Source organism: Ovis canadensis, chromosome 15 (genome assembly GCF_042477335.2).
Source record: "Ovis canadensis isolate MfBH-ARS-UI-01 breed Bighorn chromosome 15, ARS-UI_OviCan_v2, whole genome shotgun sequence".
NCBI lineage: Eukaryota > Metazoa > Chordata > Mammalia > Artiodactyla > Bovidae > Ovis > Ovis canadensis.
The window spans coordinates 37,993,088-38,012,670 of NC_091259.1; positions in this window are offsets into that span (position 1 = coordinate 37,993,088).

Sequence of the window (19,583 nt, forward strand, 5' to 3'; positions counted from 1 at the left end):
TCCCCACTATACTTAGGATTATTGTTTTATTAGAAACAGTACAAATGATTAGCCAGAATAACAGGACTATTGAGCAACATGTAATGGAATGGACTGAAGCATAAGGGCTTCCATTCTGTGAAGTCAGGGTGAATCTCTTTCCCAATATATCTACAATGACTGTTCACCAATCTAGGAGGGCTTATTGTTCAGAGTTTTTATGGTGGTTTCATTACGTAGGTGTGATTGATTAAATCATCCGCCGCATGCCTGAGCTCAATCTCCAGCTCCCCTCTCCTCCCTGGAGGCCAAGGGTGGGGGCTGAAAGTGCCAACCCTCTATTCATCTGGTTGGTTTTCCAGACAAACAGCCTAGCCCTCATTCTGAAACTACCCAGGGACCTGCCTTGAGTCACCTCATTAGCATAAACTCAGGTGTGGTTGAAAGAGGCACATTATGACAAAAGATACCATTTGGGAAATTCGAAGAGTTTTTGAAGCCCTGTGCCAAGAGGCTAGGACAAAGACCAACTAGATATATTTTTGTTTGATCCTACTCTTGGGAGGGCCTAGACCACGGCTGTGATGGGGAGAGACTCAGGGAGGGTGCTAAGAGTTGGTGACTTTGGTTAACTGAAGATCTGTCCTACAGAAGGGGCTCTGCCAGGAGGAGTTCGGACCATTGAGCCACAGTGAGAGGGAAGCAGGTTTTAGGTGGAGCTTTCTGGCAGCAGGGAGGCTGCCTTGGGAGGTAGTGAGCTCACTGCACTGGAGACATTTTACCAGAGCTGAGTGCAAGTTCATATGAGCAGACCCAGTCAAATATGAGCTCTGCTGGATACCTGGGGCTTGGATATTACCTGGCACGGTAAATAGTTGGTAAATATTTATTTGTTGAATACCCATCTGTCAAAGCTAGAGAAGTTAGATTAAACAGCACAAAGGCACAGGCCAGTTATAAATCTTTAGCCTCACCTACTATATCCAGCTGGGCTTCCCAGATGGTGCTAGTGGTAAAGAATCTGCCTGCCAATGTAGGAGATGTAAGAGACTCAGGCTTGATCCCTGGGTCAGGAAGAGCCCCTGAAGGAGAGCATGGAAACCCACTCCAGTAGTCTTGCCTAGAGAATCCTACGGACAGAGGAGCCTGGAGGGCTACAGACCATAGGGTCGCAGAGTCAGACACGACTGAAGCAACTTGGCATGCAGGCACCATGCCAAGTGTGCTGTTTTTTTTTTTTTTTAATGGGGGGGTGGGGAAGGAATCTCTTAAGAGGGTCACAGTTAGTGGGGAAACAGCCATTTATGTTTAGAAAGATGGTCAATAAAGAACAAATCAGTTCCAGTTAAAGATGGCCAGTTGAAACCATCCATTGGCTTATATTCTCCTCAAACCCCATAAAAATAACAGAAAAGGGATTTTATTAAAACTCCCATTAGTTCAAAGGTGAAATGCAGATGGAGACTTCCAGGTAAAGATGGTGAACTGAACACACACAGTTAATTTTTCTCTTCTTGAAACACCTACTAAAGAGGCTATAAAAGAATTTTTGAAAAGCCAGAAACCCACAGAGGTGGAGAGGAGGGAGAGGAAGCAATTGCAGCGGAAGTTTGGAGACTGGAAAGAAATGGACGAGTGGACTTCACCCACCCAGAAGAGTTAAAGCCCAGACCAAAAGAAGGGAAAGCTAAAAACCCATTTTCACCCCAAAGCCATCTAGAGTCTCAGGCACTGGTGACAGGAGGTATTGAAAATTGAGAATTTGGATCCCTGAGACCCTCCTCAAATCTGTGCAGGTAAATACCTGTCCCCTTTCCCACACCAGCAGAAAACTGAAGTTTGTTCCCAGATATGGTAAATAGAGAGCTTCCCTGGTGGCTCAGTGGGTAAATAATCAGCCTGCCAAGCCAGAGATGCGGGTTCTATTCCTGAGTCACGGAGATCCCCTGGAGAAGGAAATGGCACCCACTCCAGCATTCTTGCTTGAGAAATCCCATGGACAGAGGAGCCTGGTGGGCTATAGTCCATGAGGTCACAAAACGGTCAGACACAACTTAGCCACTGAGCATGCAGGCATGGTAAACAGAGGATCTTGACTGGGGATGCCAAGACGGATGCCATGCTGAAAAAGGAGGGGAAATGAAATGCACTCATGTGTATAAGATGCTAAGACCTCCATGACCCCCTTTCCAGAGTGCTGAGAGCTAGGTCAGGGCAGGAGACTGGAAGGGTTTCCTCTGGGGAATCTGACCAGCTCAAGAGGAAAGACTTAAGGAAACAGACATCAGAGTTTCCCTAGCTCAACAGCTAATCAATCACCCAAAGGAATCTCACCATCAACAAGTCCCATCACCTATAAAAATCTTCCAATCAAGAGTAGCATTTGGTCCCCTACTCCTACATAGCAGCTGACCCCCAAGGATTACCACTTATATGAGGAAAGTCACTAACATGTAAGGCAGAGACTAAAATAAACAGAAAGAAGTAATTTAGCAGAAATAAGTACTATGCAAGAAGAGGAAAACTTCAGAAAAATTATCGTTAATATCCTTAGAGAGATAAGTGAAGATAATTGCTTGAAATAAGGAATGGATGCTATAAAAAAGAATGAAAAAAAGTGTTCTTGGAAATTAAAATTATGATAGCAGAAATGAAAAATTCAACAGCAGCAGTAGAGGATACAAATCTAGGAGACCTTCCAGAAAGTAGAACAAAGAAAGAGAGAAAATAGGAAAGATAAGAAAATGTGGGAGCTGTCCAGGGGGTCCTCTATGTGAAGCAAAGGGTTTCCAGAATGAGAAAGCAGGAGGGAGGAAGTTGTAAACGAACTCAAGAGATGTTCTGGGCCTGACCATACAAGTTTCCACACTGAAGAGGCTCCCCAGGTGTCCATTAATGGAAAATAGCCCACACCAAGACACAACACACACGGTGAAATTTCAGAACCCTGGGAATAGAGAAACTTCCTACAAGGGATTGTAGGAATGGCGTCAGAATGGCATCTTTATAGTCATAGCCATGTAACTACTGATCTAACAAAAACTACAATACAAACAAATTGTCAGGATAGGGGGTGGGTAAGAAGCACACACGCATGTGTGTGTGTGTGTGTGTGTGTGTGTGTGTGTGTGATGTGACAGGAGGGGAACGAGGGCCAAATCCTCATTCTGCACAGTGGAAAGTCAACAGATGATGCCCAAAATGGAAAAACAAAGAAGTAGCAATATAAGAACATTTAAAAAAGATATGCAGGTAAATATATATAGAAAAAATTAGCTAAAAGCATTGAAAGTAGCTGCTCAGGAGAGTGATTGCCTCCTCCTGGTGGGATAGAAAGCAGGAGATTGTTGTGTTTTGTTTTTAATACCAAACCTGGGGGGCTTCCCTGTTGCTCCAGTGGCTAAGCCTCTGTGGTCCCACTGCAGGGGACCTGGGTTCGATCCCTGTTCAGGGAACTAGATCCTACATGCCGCAACTAAGAGTTAGCATGCTTCAACTAAAGACCCCACATGCTGCAACTAAGACCCAGCACAGCCAAATAAGTAAATGAATATTAAACAATAATACCAAACCCGGTAGAATTCTATAGCTCTTCAAACTATGTGCATATATAACATTGATAAAATAAAACACGTAGAACTAAAAGAAAAAACCTAAAAAAAAAATTGGGTGCATGCATTTTGTTACATTAGTATATGTTTTTGTATGTCTGTAAGCTTTTATAAAATGTTTTAAAGGCAAACCCCAGGCCAGGGATTTCTGAAGACAGGAGCTGCCAGAGAAGGTTCTTGGGGGAGGGTTCCTTTAACTGAGTATTGAGTGTGAAGAGGAGTTGGGGCAGTGAGGAAGGAGGAAGGGAGGAGAGGGTGGCCAGAGCAAAGGCTTGGCAGGGGAAGGTTCTGACATAGGTGTGTTTAGTATGTTCTTTGATCTAATTGGGTGAAATGCCCACCTGTACTTGGCTCATAGGAGGAACATGAGGTGGATTGTGGGGGTGATTAACAGCCAAGCAAAGGGACATTACCTGGGGGGCTGGAGCCACTGGGTGCTGCTTCTGGTGCCTGAAGAGTGGTTCACCCACCTTCCAGTGGCTGTGAACAGGGCGAGGCCACAGGAGAAGCTGGAGGCAGAGAGCCAGCCAGTGACTTTCCGGAAACCCGAGTGGCAGCAGTGCAGGTGGAAAGAAGGGAAGGAAGGAAGGAAGTGAAGGTTGAAAGAGAAAAGCATGGTGGTGACTGGAGGAAAGGGTGGGAGGGAGGAGCCCAGGGGACAAAGGCAGGGTGTGAGAGGAGGGAGTCACAGGGAGAAGCACGCACAGGAGGGGAGCAGCGGGGGCAACTAGGCTGGGCTTCCGAAGCGTGCGGGAGCAGAGGGATAGGCCCCAGAGTGGCAAGGACTCAGTGAGGGCTGGGAGGGGAGGAACTGTGGTTCAAATGACAGGACAAGGCCCACTGTGACATCTGATGTGTTCGTAGAGCTTGCCAGTCTCAAAGAACTTTCTCAGAATCAGCCTTGTTCAGCCCTGTGAGATGGGGAAGGCAGGCCTCACTATCTTTTATCCATGGGGGAACCGAGGCTTTCAAGACGTTAAATGACTTACCCCATGAGCAAAACTCTCATCTGTTGCCTCCAAATTCCATAGTTTTCCCCAAACCACCCTGGTAGGTGATGGAAGTGAATGTTGCCTCTGAAGAAGCTGTGTGGGGGAATAGGAGGAGAGGGTCCAGGAGACAGAGCATCCCTGGGGAAGCGGCAAGAGAGGCAGAGGAAGCGAAGTCGGGCAAAGTGACAAGAGAAGGAAACACATAATTCAGATGAGAAGAGCTCGGGCTCCAGGATGGTGTTAGTGTCAAAAACAATTGCAAATAAGATCTACCGGGCTCACGCTCTGTGTCAGGCTCTGGGCTCAGTTTCTCCTCTCATCCTGGGGCAGCTCTGTGAAACAAGGGATGTGCTATTGAGGACACTGACATTAAGCCCTTTCCAAGGTCATTTCAGGCTTCCTTGGTGGCTCAGACAGTGAAGAATCTGCCTACAATGGAGGAGACTCGGGTGTGATCTCTGGGTTGGGAAGATGCCCTGGAGAAGGAAGTGGCTACCCACTCCAGTGTCCTTGCTCTGGACTATTCCATGGACAGAGAAGCCTGGCAGGCTATGGTCCATGGGGTAGCAAAGAGTCGGACACGACTGAGTGATTAACACTTTCAAGGTCATTTCATCAGTGAGTGGTGGAACCAGGATTTGAATTCAAGCATCTGATTCAGACACTGAGACGCTCAACTCGGCCATGTTGAAGATCCCGTGCCTTCAGGTTTAGGGAGTAGGGGGCAGGAGCAGTACTTCAAAAAAATTGAAATGTTTTAAAAAATATTTATTTATTTTATTTGACTGCACTGGGTCTTAGTTGCTGCATGTGGGATCTAGTTCCCCAGCCAGGGATGGAACCTCTGGCTCCTGGCATTGGAAGCACAGAGTCTTAGCCACTGGACCACTAGGGAAGTCCCAAAACACCTTTTTAGTATTAAAAGGATAGATTTAAAAAATCATTTACCAATAGTAGTGACAATCATTATTTTTTAAAAAATTAAACTGTTCCTGAAAGATGATGAATGGGCCTTCCTTCTTGCTTTCCTTTATCCACAGCCATTTATGTATTCGTCCTAATAAGGGTAAGAACAGAATGGCCTGGGACCCTCAGTTCACAGAACCTAAGCTGGGGACCCTCGGTGGGTTTCAGAAAGGATACAGGTCCTAGTACTGGTGTGTAAAAGTTTTATCATCTGTCTCTTTTTCTCTGTGGGAAGCAGCCAACCTAGGGACCAGTCAAAAGTTGAAAAGCTGCCTTGTAGCCTGGCCTTTGGGAGATGGTGAAGGACAGGGAAGCCTGGCGTGCTGCAATCCATGGGGCTGCAAAGAGTCACACATGACTGAGCAACTGAACAACGACAACAAGGCTGGTCTCCACGTTGTGGGGTGGGTGGGTGCCCTGCCCAAGCAGCGAGAGGGACGTGTGTGACGGAATGTGTACATGTGTGTTCACGCATATTGAAGTTTCATGGTGTGAGTGCAGGCCTTGTTTGTGGTTATGAATCCTGTGTCTGTGAACAGATAGCTGTGTACATGATGCCCCAAAATCAAGGTATGTGTTCGGACGTGTGTGTTCTTGTCTGCTGGCGTGTTGTGGGTGGAGGTGTAAGGATGTCTACAGTAATGAGTTGTGTGCTTGGGAGCAGGTACGTTTGTGTGTGTGTGCCTGTGTACATGTGTGCATGTATGTGAACTTTTTTGTGGATGGAAGCGTTTTGTGACCTTCATGAGTCATGTGTAAGAGCTGCTGCTGCTGCTGCTGCTAAGTCGCTTCAGTCATGTCCGACTCTGTGCGACCCCATAGACAGCTTCCTACCAGGCTCCTCCGTCCATGGGATTTTCCAGGCAAGAGGACTGGAGTGGGGTGCCATTGCCTTCTCCCATGTGCAAGAGCAGATGTAAATGCGAGAAAATTATGTGACTACGTGGATGTGGCTGGAAGTGTGAGAGTGTGTGGGGTGCCTTATGAGTCACATGTCTGGGCCAGGTAGGTGTGTGTGAGCATGTGTGTGTGTGTGGTTCCCTGGGTATGAATGAGCGCAAGGTCCTAGTATGTGCTCTGTGTGTTGTGCCCTGGGAAGGAGGGTCCTCAAAAGTCCTAGGCTTTTCCCATCCCAGCCCCCAGCCCTCAGGTCCTGCTCTCATCTGATCTTGACATCAAGTTGGAGGGAGATATGAGCATCCTTTTAGCTGCTAGTCATCCTGCCCGGGGAACAGTAACAAGAAAATATGCTTGTTTATATCCAAATACCTTAATAACCATCATTTTCACGTGTTTCAATGGGTGGGAGAGGATGGGGACAGACAGCATTCAACTTGAAGGACACACAGCTACTTAACTGCATGTGAAAGTTAATTTGTAGCTAAGTGAGCCAGCGGGTGCTGGAGATGGACTTCCCCGGTGCCTAAGAGATCAGGAGCACCATTTTCTTTTTCACTTCCTTCTCTCATGCACGCCTTTCAGCAGAGCCTTGGAATAACATTAATTTATCTAATGTGTGCATGCCATAAGTTACTTTTTTAATTATTATGATCAAAATATTGCTTAAAATTGACGCCAGCTGCATGTGTTTCTGTCGGAAATCATAATTGCAATTGTAAATTGGGGAGCAGCTCAGAGCCGGGAGCTTCCCTGAGTAACAGGCCTGATACCATTACGGAGAGGTGGATAAAAATAAACCCGCAGATCGCGCAGCAAAAATACGCCAGCGCGAGTTAAAAGGATAATTAGCAGAGCAGAAAGGAAGCCGGGACGCTCACCCGCTCAGCAGCACGCGGGGGCAGGGACTGGGAACCTGGGGTGGGGGGTGGGGTGGGGGGATAGGGGGGGCCCTGCAGAGAATGGATGAGAAGGGACAGGCCAACAGGTCAGGTCCTTTCTGTGGATCCCAGCTTCTCCTTCTGTAGACTGGAGATAGTAAAGACATCTATGGATAATAAAACCAGATGATGCATGTAGAAGTTTTTTGGAAATGCACAAATCTCCTATTTAAGTAAAGGAATTATTATTAACAGGACTAGGGGAACTGGGTGTTTTTTCGGCTTCTTTGTTTTCTGTATTTTCGCTCTTTGTTTTTTACCTTCTGGATCAGTAATTGTTTAGACTGAGTTTAACAGGAGGCTGCAGGTCTAGGATCAGAAGGCTGCCTTAGAGCATGGTCATCAGAAACACAAACCTTGAAGTTCATTCACTCACTTGACAGCATTTATTGGGCACTGTGTATTTTGGACCCAGTTCTAAGCAGTGAACAAAATAGAGCTCTCTGGGTTTGTGGAGCTCACATTCTAGTTGTGGAGCCAGTAAACACTGCACATAATAAGTAAGCAGTGGGATTATATAGAAGTGAATTATATAGCATATTAAAAGTAGATACATTTTAGTTGTATTACTTTGGGCAAGTTACTTAACCCAGCACTGTCCAACCTTTTGGACAAAGAGGCATTACCATTATCATCATATTAGGAGTACTAATAGAAATAGCTAGTGTTTATGTAGCGCCTATGACATGCCAGACACTGTTTTAAGCATGGTGTATATTAGGCTATTTAATCTCAGAACTGAATCTTTGTGCAAGGAGAAAATGATGTTATTTTAAGATTTGTGGGGGGTACACATGAGGCTGCCCTCCTGCGACTGAATGGTTCTGTCCTCACTCCTGCATTCTGTTTGCTACATATGTCTCTGAAGTGTATTTCCATATCAGAGAAGTGGGGGGAATTACAGCACCCAGCTTACAAGAGTCAAGAAAATGCCTGTGAAGTACTTAGCACAGTGCGGTACATAATCAACATCCAAGATACTCTTACTTTCTTTACTATCTAGTAAGCCTTTGCCAAAGACTCCCGAAACTAGTTGGGAGCAGAAAGGGGATCTCCCACCCATTAACCTTAACCGATCACCAGGTGACCTGCAGAGCAGGGAAGGCACCAAAGTCACACGGAGGTAACTGGGGTGGCTTGCCTAACAGGAAGGGGTCTATGTTTCTGAGTGCACGCATGCTCAGTTGCTTCAGTCATGTCCAACTCTTTGCACCCACCAGGCTCCTCAGCCCATGGGATTCTCCAGGCAGGAATACTGCAGTGGGTTGCCATGGCCTCCTCCAGAGGATCTTCCCGACCCTGGGATTGAACCCATGTCTCCTGCATTGTAGGCAGATTCTTTACCACTGGCACCACCTGGGAAGCGAGTTTACTTTGTCCTTTTCCTCCCAGCCCTTTCCCTGGCTCTGGCCTATGGCAAGAGTGCCATGAATCACCCTGCTTCTCATCCTGGGTGCAGGGTGCAATCAAGCTGAGCTGGTGGTGCCCAGAGGCTGATCAAGGGGCACTGCCTTCATCTGGAGCCCCGTGCACTGGGCTGGCTGCCTCATGGTTTGTGCTGTGCCAGTGGGGGCTGTTTTCCCGGTGAGATGGGTGCCTCCCCGCAGGAAGAGGGCAGGAGAGAAGCCTCACGAACCACCCTTGCTCCAGGTGGCTGTGTTCCAGCCCAGGCTGGTCCTACCTTACACCGCCACTGCCTCCCATCTTCTGGGCTGCTGGTGTACCACCCATCAGTCTCCCCATCGCTCAGAGTGACTCCCTAATGACTATAATCAGGGTGTACACTGAGAGGGGAGGGGGCAGCGAGTGGAGAGCGCCCCCCACTAGCCACTCCGTCTGTTAGTAGGGCAGCAGCCTGTCACAGCCAGGGAGGCCAAGGGGGCCCCTGGGGCCAGGCCCAGAGGACTCGGGGTGGGGCGCTGGGCAGGGAGCCTCTGTCTTCTCCACCCCTTCTTCTCTCCTCCAGTCCAGACCTCCTGCTCACAGGCTCTGCTCTAATTATAAATGGTTTGACAACTTTAGGCCAGGCCCTGCAATTAAGAATAAAGAGGAAGACAGGCAGCATTGTCTTCTAACGACGCCTTTAATTGGTGGAGTTAATTTTAACGGGCTGAGCTGGTGCCTCCAAGGAGGGAATTCCAGAACTGGGGCTCTCGCTGCCTCCCCCTGTGACGCTCACCCAGCCCTCTTACCTGTGTGCCTCCATGTGGGAAAGGAGCTCCTCAGGGCAGGGCCTGTGTCTTTATTTATTTGTTCTTATCCCTGGTGCTGGGCGCACAGTAAGCACTTAATAGATATTTGGGGAATGAACAAAGGACTAAGTGGCCTGCTGTGTGGAAGGCAGGATCAGGAACTTCTGAGGGTTTTTTTTTTTTTTTCCTCTCAGCTCCGAAGAATCCTCACTCTTAGAATCATGCCTTTGAGCTAAGATGTTCTTCGAGTCAGGGGCTGTGACTGGCAAGTAACAGAAACAAAGCCTCTCAGACTGGCTCAGCTGAACAGACTAGCTCAAGTGCAAGGAAGGGGTGCTCAGGGATCCCCCCAGGGGAGGAAGGGAGCAATAGCTGAACCGCTCATCTAGGGGACAGGACACCAGGGGAACCTGGAGCCCAGCCTCTCTCCACCTCCCGTGGCCTCCCCAGTAGCCGAGCTTCCTCCCTAGGTCCTCACGTTCCCTTGGGGACCAGTCCGCTTCTCTCCATGCCCAAGAGAGGAGGGACAACTTTTCCATTTTAACTTCAGCTCAGGCTGAAATGAAATCCTTTCTTTGGGTCTCTGAACATTGCCAAAGACAGGCTGGTATTTTCAAATATCACTGTATTTGAAAGATAGAAAACAGGAATAGAAAACACAAATAGCAGAATCAGTGTCCACAGGGCAGGTTTTGAATGCTAGGAATCCTGGGGGAAATAGAGGCTCACTTTTCGAAATTCCCAACCACATAGTAACCTCACTCTAACCTTTCAAGAGCTAGGACAATTCTATTCCCCGTCCCCTCTTAGCTGCCCCAAGGTCCACATGAGCTGCCTCAGGTGGAAGTCACAGAAGCAGAACCATCCCAGTCCTTGGGAGGGGGGGTTCCCCTTCGAACACAGAGTCTGGCACAGGGTAGATGCCTCAGTAAATATATGCTCTCCTACCTCTCACCAACTGTCTGCAACACAGCAGACTTAGGTTTGATCCCTGGGTTGGGAAGATCCCCTGGAGAAGGGAATGGCAACCCACGCCAGTATTCTTGCCTGGAGAACTCCATGGACAGAGGGGCCTGGCAGGTTACAGTCCATGGAGTTGCAAAGAATAGGACACAGTTGAGCGACTAACACTTTCACCTCTCACCAAGTGGAATCATTTAGCAGGATGTCTTCTTCTCTCCTGGGAGGAACAAAAAAATCCCGCCAAAGACAAACCTTTTTATAAATTAAGCCCCTTGGGTCTAAGCCTCTCTCATCCCTTATACAACCAAGCCTCATCCTTAAATCTTACCAGTTTCCTAAGGGGCTGAATAATGGTTTTGAAATATTAGACCAATGTGTCTTATTGCCAGGGCAGGGAAAGACTTTTTCCTCTACCCTTCTAGGTTTCTGTCTGGTCTAAGAATTAAATTGATGTGAGACAGATTAACAGGAGAAACTCAAGCAAAATGTTCATAACATGTATTCATGGAAGAGACCCAGAAAAACTGAGTGACTCACCAAAATGGCTGAAACCTTCACCTTAAATACCGTCTTCAGCTAAAGACAAAAGAGGTTTGTTGGGGGCAGTGGTTTGGGACTTCACAAAGGAAGAAGGGAATCCACAAGGAGATGGAAAAGCAAACGTTTGGTAAACAAATTTTCTCCGGGCCCTGCAGAGACAAGAGGACACGAGTGGTCTCTGGTCTGTAAGTGCCCCCCACCCCAGCCCAGATTTTTCTGGTGTTAATCCTATTCTTATAATGGGTCCTCTATCTAAATCTTCCAGGCAGTTAGGCAGAGGGTCAAGATTTCTGTTTGAGTCTTTTGGGCCTGGATTGTTTCCATTCAAAATAATCCACAGGCCAGAGAGACACTTTGAGATGGCAAGTTTGGTTCCCCGACACAGGGTATCCTGTACCCACTGAGTCAGTGGCATCATCGCCTCTGGGGAGGGTGGCTCCAGCCTAGAACAAAGACAGCAATTGAATTGCTGAATGGATTTTTCAGATGCAGATAACAGTAGTCTATGAGCAAAGCACTTTTGATTGGCAAGATCTAGCGCTTAAGAGAGAAACAGTTTAGCTTTAAATTCCAAAAAGGCTTAGCTTAAACTCCGGACTGATCATTGAATTTTAAGAAGTGAACCGTAGAGTCTCTAGGGATGTTGCAGATGCTTAACTGTTGATTGAATTAACCTTCTCCATGTTCGAAAATCTATCTGTGCAACTAAAAGTTTATTCTGATGCAATGCTTCTAATGTTAGACTGAAGACTGAATGGGTAATAGGGTTAACGTTGTGCTTACACAGTCGCTTACTGTGAAGTTGGTGTTGTGCTGAGTGGTTGATGTATCTCATTTAATGCTCTTAACAACATCATAAAGGGGTATTATGATTGTCCCTAGGTGACAGAGAAGCTCTGTCAATTGCCCTCTAATGGTTCAAGAGGGCATCCCTGGTGGTTCAGCAGTAAAGAATACTCCTATGATGCATGAGCCTCAGGAGACATGGGTTCGATCCCCGGGTTGGAAAGATCCTCTGGAGGAGGGCATGGCAACCCACTTCAATGTTCTTGCCTAGAGAATCCCATGGACAGAGAAGACTCGCGGGCTACAGTCCATAGGGTGGCAGAGAGTCAGATACAACTGAAGCAACTGGGCACACATGCAAGCCCTCTAATGTGCCTCTCTCTGCTTATATCGATCCTATTACTTCTATTTCCACTGCTGCTACTCATTCAAGTTCTTTGTCGGCTTTGGGGATCAAACCCCCCCTGTCCTGAGGCTTCTGGAGAGAGGCAGTCACTTTCTCTTCCCTGCCACAACTAAGCCTGAACACACTTTGACTTTTGCACTTTAGATACTAGACTTCAATTATTATAAATGTTATTGTCTTTTATCGTTTGACCCATCTGTACTAGAATTTTCCCGTGTATCTCTAAAATCTGGTAAATATTGGCGTATAGTAGAGACTTAGGATTGACTGTGAAGTAAATGGCTGAATGAATGAATGAAAAAACAGTAAACACAGATCAGGGGCTTGAGGGTAATTACTATGCCAGACAAGGAGGCACTCCTCCCTGGGAAGTCGGGGAGCCCAAAGAGACAGAGTGCTGGAGTACTGATGGGTGTTCTCTGTCCTCCCCATCCGCAGTTTTCACTTTGAGACCAGAACCCCAGGGCATGATGGAGACCACCCAGGGAGTCTGCCCAGCCCAAGGCAATTTGTGCCCTGTTTCTCTCTGGAGCTCCCAGAATGCCCTGCACCAGCAGGGGTTGAACACTGCAGAGCAGAAGGGAGAGGGCCTGAGATACTGCCTCTGGTAGCAGCCTTCCTCTGCTACCTTTTGGTTCCTGGTCTGTGGCTGGAATCCAGGAAATACAGAGTGGTCCCCAGTCTGAGAGATGAGAGCTGGTGGGACAAGCCAGGGCTAGCAGGAGGTGAGCAATTGGATAATCAAAATAAATAATACTTCACTGCAGTACTTAAAAAAAAAAATCAAATTGGCAAGTCATGGCCTTGGGGTTGGCTGCCTGGTTTTATAAATAAAGTTTTATCGGAACAAGGGCTGGGATTACAGTGAGGCAAGTGAGACAGGGTCATGCAAGAGATGGGTTGGATCTTCTTGTCTCTATTAAACTTTTGATATTTTGTTTCAATTTTCAGCATTCATTTGATTTTAAAAATACTATGGTAAAATATTATCTATCTTGATTGCTGAGTTTTGGGGGCATTGCCTTAAATTTGTGCTTGAGGTGTGAGTGCCTTAGTCTCCTTACTCTTTGCTGTCCTGGGAGGTGGGGTCTCTGTTAGAAGGATGGCGGTGGGGGAAGGCTGATGTCTGGATCTATGCCTTTGTGGGATTTGCAAATAGGCGCCCCTTCTGGGAGGATGAATTACCCAAAGCACCTTCTCCTCTGGACCGTCTCAGCTTGGTGAGCACGGCACAGCTGGATTTAAATTCCCATTCGGCTCCTTGGTAGAACCCTCTATACAAGTACAATGTGTACAACTAACTATATAGAGTGGCCTCATCTGGGGAACGAGCTTTCCTGGTGGCTCAGCAGTGAAGAATCCACCTGCCAAGCAGGAGATGCAGGTTCGATCCCTGGGTTGGGAAGATCCCCTGGAGAAGGAAATGGCAACCCACTCCAGTACTCTTGTCTGGAAAATCCCATAGACAGAGCATGTAGCGGGCTACAATCCATGGGGTCACAAGATAGTTGGACACGACTTAGCGGCTAAACAACAACAACCAAACATCTGGGAAACAGAAAACAGGTCACCTGGCCCATAGCCACTTCAGTGGCAGATGCTGCAGGGGCAGAAACCAATGCCCAAGGGCCACAGAGGACAAGCCAGCCCTCAAGGGAGGGCAGGGGAGCCCTTGTTCAGGGCCGTGATGTTACATAAAACTCCCATGAATGAGACATCCTAGGGAGAGGGCAAGAGTAGAGAAAACCAGGAGCCCCGATAGGGAGTTTGTAGTCTGAGTTCAAATCAGTTTGAAGCTGAGTGTTGACCCGAAAGAGACTTAAGTTTTCAAAGAGAAGTGACTCTATTACCTTTACTTGGCAAGGTTAGTTGTTCTCTGCTCTCAGTAGGCATAGGGCTCCAGCACTGTATTGGTTATTTGTTGCTGCATAACAAATGATCTGAAAACTTGGTGACTTAGCACAGCAATCACTTTTATTCTCCCTCACAATTTTAGTGGATCAGGGACTCTGGAGACTGTGGCCACAGCTGGGAAACCCAAAGGCTCAGGGCTGGGATTTTATCTGAGGACTTCCCCGGGCAAATGAGGATCTGCTTCTAAGACGATGCCCTCAGGTGGCTGGCAAGCTGGTGCTGGCTGGTGGTGGGAGGGCTCATTCCTGTCCATGTGGGGCTCTTCACAGGACTGCTTTAGTGTCCTCATGGCATGGTGCTGCCTTTGCCCAGAGCGGGCAGTAAGAAAGAGAGAGAGAGAGAAAGAGAGCCTTTTATTGTGTAGCTTTGGAATTAATGTAGCCTCGCTTCTACCGCATTCTATTAGTTAGAAGTGAGTCACTAAATTTGGTCACATTCAAGGGGAGGGGAACTAGACTCCACCTTCCGAAGGAATGACTGTCAAAATATTTTGAGGACTTTTTAAAAACCAGCACAAGAATGAAGTTGAATTCTATTATAAAGAAACTCGTATTTCTGCACATCTCAGTTCTGACTGTATGTTCACATCTGCTACATCCATCCTAAACGCTTCTTGGATCTGACCTTTCCTCTCCATCTGCACTATTCTTCCTTTGTCTGGGTCACCATTATCTCTCATCAAGACTGTAACAACCTCATAACTGTCAGGATTTCTCTGCTTCCAGTTTGTTTTCTACCCAGTGGCCAGAGCACAATCTTTCTAAAATGCAGATGAAAAATGTCACTTCCCAGCTTAAAACCATTTAATGGCTTACTTTTTCCCCCAAATTGACACATAATTCACGTACCATAAAATTCACTATTTTAAAGTATACAATTCAGTGGTTTTTAGTAATTTCGCAGAATTGTGGAGCCATCACCACAATCAATTTTAGAACATTTTTTATCACCCTCAAAAGAAGGAAATCTGGTACCCATTGGCAGCCACTCTATATCCCCCCAACACCCCTACTCCTGGGCAATCACTCATCAGCTTCTCATTTCTGTGGATTTGCCCATTCTGCCTACTTTATTTAAATGTAAGTTGTGGCTTTTTGCGTGCCTTCTTTCCCTTAGCACAATGTTTTCAAGGTTCGTCTGTGTTGTATTGATAACACGTGTCAGTACTTCGTCCCTTTTTATGGTTGAGTAATACTTCATTGTATGAATAAACCACATTTGATTCTTTGGTACAGGGGCACGTTCAACATTCTTAGTTCCCTTCTCCTCCTATTAGAAAATTCTTAGACTGACCCTTAATCTGTTTCTCTGTGAATTTCAAATATCTGTTCTTGCAGCCACAGGAAATACATCTCTCTTATCCATGATATCTGTCTCATATTTGGAGTCTGTGTCCTTAAAAACCTCTCTTGTGCAAACCCCGCATGTCCACCTCCTTCAGCTGCTCTGCTCCAGTCACCCTCACTGATGGGAGCATCACCTAGGCATCAAGCCAGATCCACCCATGGTAATGGCTGAACTGTCCATGGGTTTAGTTCATTTCGGTCAGCATGGGAGCCCTGTCTGATTCACTACACCTTGTAGAGCCCTTTGCACCTGGTAAGTGGGCTTCCCTGGTGGTTCAGATGATAAAGAATTCTTCTGTAATGCAGGAGACCCGGGTTCAATCCCTGGGTTGGGAAGATCCTCTGGAGGAGGGCATAGAAACCCACCCCAGTATTCTTGCCTGGAGAATTCAATGGACACAAAAGCCTGGCGAGCTACAGTCCATGGGGTCCAAAGAGTTGGAGACATCTGAGCAACTAACACTAAGTACTCAATAAAGACGTGTTGACTAAGCCTGCCTTCCTTGTTCAGAGTGAAACCTCTAGCCCTGAATCCCTCTTCCCTACCTTGGCAGCTTCTTGAGACCAGAGAGTGAGGCAGACAGTAGTATCGTAGGATCATTAATTCATTCTTCCTTTCTTTTGACATTTACCGACCATATGCTGGTGAACCAAACATCAGGCTAGGGACCCTAATAAGAAATCTGTTATTTCTCTAGGGCTGCAGTAACAAAGTACCACCAACTAGGTGGCTTAAAATGATAGAAATGTGGGACTTCCCTGGTGGTCCAGTGGTTAAGAATCCACCTTGCAATGAAAGGGACACGGGTTCAATCCCTGGTTGGGGAACTAAGCCCTCACATGCTGTGGGACAGCTAAGTCTGTGGGCTACAACTACTGAGTTTGAAACTAGAGAAGACTGCTTGCTGCAACAGAGACCCAGTACAGTCAAAATAATAATAATAATAATAATAATACAGAAATGTACTGTTGAAGCTTCAAGTGGCTAAGACTCCATGCTCCTAATGCAGGGGACCCAGGTTTGATCCCTGGTCAGGGAACTAGATCCCACATGCCACAACTAAGACCCAGTGCAACCAAATAAATTAAAAAAGAAAATATTTAAAGAAAAAAATAGTAATATGCTCTTTCACAGTACTGGAGGTTACAAACCCAAAATCAAGGTAACAGCAGGGTCATGCTTCTTCTGAGGTTCAAGAGAAAAACATGTTCCACGTTTCTCTTAGCTTCTTGTGGCTCCCAACAATGCATGCTAATCTTGGGCTTGTAGTCATCTCTCCAGTCTGTCTCTGTCTTCACATAGCTTTCTCTTGGGTGTCTGTTTCCAAGTTTCCCTCTTAAAAGAACACCAGTCACATTGCATTTTGAGGCTATCCTACTTCTGTATGACCTCATCTTAACTAATTGCATCTTCCAAAGACCCTATTTCCAAATAAGGTCACATTCACAGTTTCTGAGTGGGCATGAATTTTGGGGGGAGACTAACTCAGCACAAGAAACAATCCTTCCTTGCAAGGAATTCACAGTCTAGTAGAAGGGAAAGCAGACATGCTAGCAGGAATGATGGGCATGTTGGAGCAGAGAGCTCATGCCACGGGGAAGGAGAATAGAAGGGGAAGAAAGGAGAGCATGTGGACCAAGCCTCCAGCGGGAAAGGAGTTGGTAAGGGAAAGAATGCGAGATGGACATTCTAGGCAGAGGAAACATCATGAGTAAGGGCATGGAGGAATGGCCTGGGGTGAGCAGAGAGCTGCTAGGAGTTGGTGATGCTGGAGCGTATGGAGGGGGTCAGGAAGTGATGATGAGAGAAGAGGCTGGGGAAGTGAGCAAGACTGGTTGTGGAGGGCTTTGTATATCAGTGACTTTATCCTACAGGTGACTGGAAGCCATCAGAAAGTTTTAGGCAGGAAAATGATAAGGCCAAATATGTCTAGAAAGGTGACTTTGGCATTAATGTAGGCTGAGCTGGAGAGGTGAGACTGGAGGTCACTGCAATAGACTGAATCTTTGTGTCCCTCCACGAATTCATACTTGAAATTCTAACATCCAATGTGATGGTGTTAGAAGGCTAGGCCTTTGAGAGGTGATTAGGTCATGAGGGTGAAGCCCTCATGAATGAGATTAGTGCCTTTATAAAGGAGACCCCAGGAGCGTTCTCTTTTCCACCATGTGAAGATACAATAAGAAGCCTGTATCCTGGAAGAGGATCTCACCAGAATTCAACCATGCTAGTACCCTGGTCTCAGACTAGCTTCTAGAAGTGTGACAATTAAATTTCTGTTGTTTATAAGCCACCCAGTCTCAGGTACACCGTTACAACAGCTGGAGCCAACTAAGACACCAGCAAGCTGGTTGCAGGCTATTGCTAGTCCAGACCAGAGATGTGAGGCTGTCAGATGCCATTGTGGACCTTGTCCAGTTTGCATAAACTATTCTAATATTAAATACCACGTACTTGCACCACAAACTCAATTTTTGCAGACAGAACTTGACCTTTGTAAAGGAAGGAAGAGAAAGGCATCAGAAGTCGTTTGCCCAGAGCAAAGTTTGGATTTCCAGAGAATCTGAAGTCAAGGCTGAATTTCTCAATGAGCTAGAAGTGGGGCTCCATTTGGCATTTAGACATCCCGGGGCTTGCTTTCCATTGATTTGCCAGTGGAAGACTCCTCCACATCCCTAGTCTTTCTCTTACATTCTCAGTCCCCTGTCAGGTGCAGTTTCTGGCAAGACCTGAAACTTTTCAAAGTGCCCAGTTGGTAAAGTTTCCCTTGGGGCCTGAGTGACCTGGGGATGCCCCTTATCCTGTAGGACTGTGGCACCTCTTTTCTTGTCTATGGAGTTCTTCCATGGGCCAATGTCAATGTGAGTGGCGAGGGAATTCATTCACGGCCAGATCCTCCTCTCCCCAGCCCACCTGTGTCCTTGATGTTGGCTATTTGACATGAGAGACCCTCTGCCTTATACACTGTGAGGCAACCTACTTTCTCCAGTGGCGACAAAGGAACTATTCCCCAGGCAGCTGTAAATGTGAGTCCGGGATGTTAGTATCACTGTGACCGGGAGTTGATTGGCAGTTGAAAGGCCTAGGGGCCAGGCTGTGAGACCACTCTTTGTCTGGTGGAAATAGGGTGATAAAAAATGTGTGCAAAAATGCAATCTGAGAGAGAGAGAATTAGGGGATGGCTGGGGAGTGGACGCTTCCTGCAGCAGCCCAGACCACTGCTTTTACTGACTTATTGATTCATTCTATAGGGAAACACTGTGAAAGAATGAAATAGATGAAAAATAGAATTGAGTGTCCTGACTAGCACGTTCTTGATTTTTTTTCAACTTTTCAGTCTTTGAGCTATTTTACAGTTCTGGAAGTGGCAGAAAACTGATAATAATGCAAATGCTTGTTGTGTTTAGAAACATAATTTAATTGTGGTCAATTTATTATTGCTTGTGGACAGATCCATTTTACATCTATTAGCAAATTCATCTCAGCATTCCTTATTTGCATGTGGTTAACAACTGAATGTTTGTGTCCACCTTCCCTCCTTGCAGTTCATATTTTGAAGCCCTAACCTCCAGTGTGGCTGTATTTGGTGATACAGACTCTAAGGAAGTAATTAAGGCTTAATGAGGTCATAGGGTGGGGCTCTGATCTATAGCAGTGGTTCCCAACGTTTTTGGCACCAGGGACCAGTTTCGTAGAAGACAATTTTTTCACAGACCGAGGGAAGGGAGGGATGGTTTCAGGATGATTCAAGTGCATTACACTGATCGTGCACTTTATTTTGTGGCCTTCTCAGGATATTTCACCTTGACTTTAGGGTTAGGATTTGTGCTCCTATGAGAACCTAATGCTGCTGCTGATCTGACAGGAACTCAGGCGGTAACATGAGTGATGGAGAGCGGCTGTAAATACAGAGGAAGTTCCACTCGCGTGCCTGCCACTCACCTCCTGCTGTATGGCCCAGTTCCTAACAGACCACAGACCAGTACTGGTGTGTGACCCAGAGGTTGGGGCCCCCTGATCTATAGGATTACTGTCCTTATAAGAAGAGG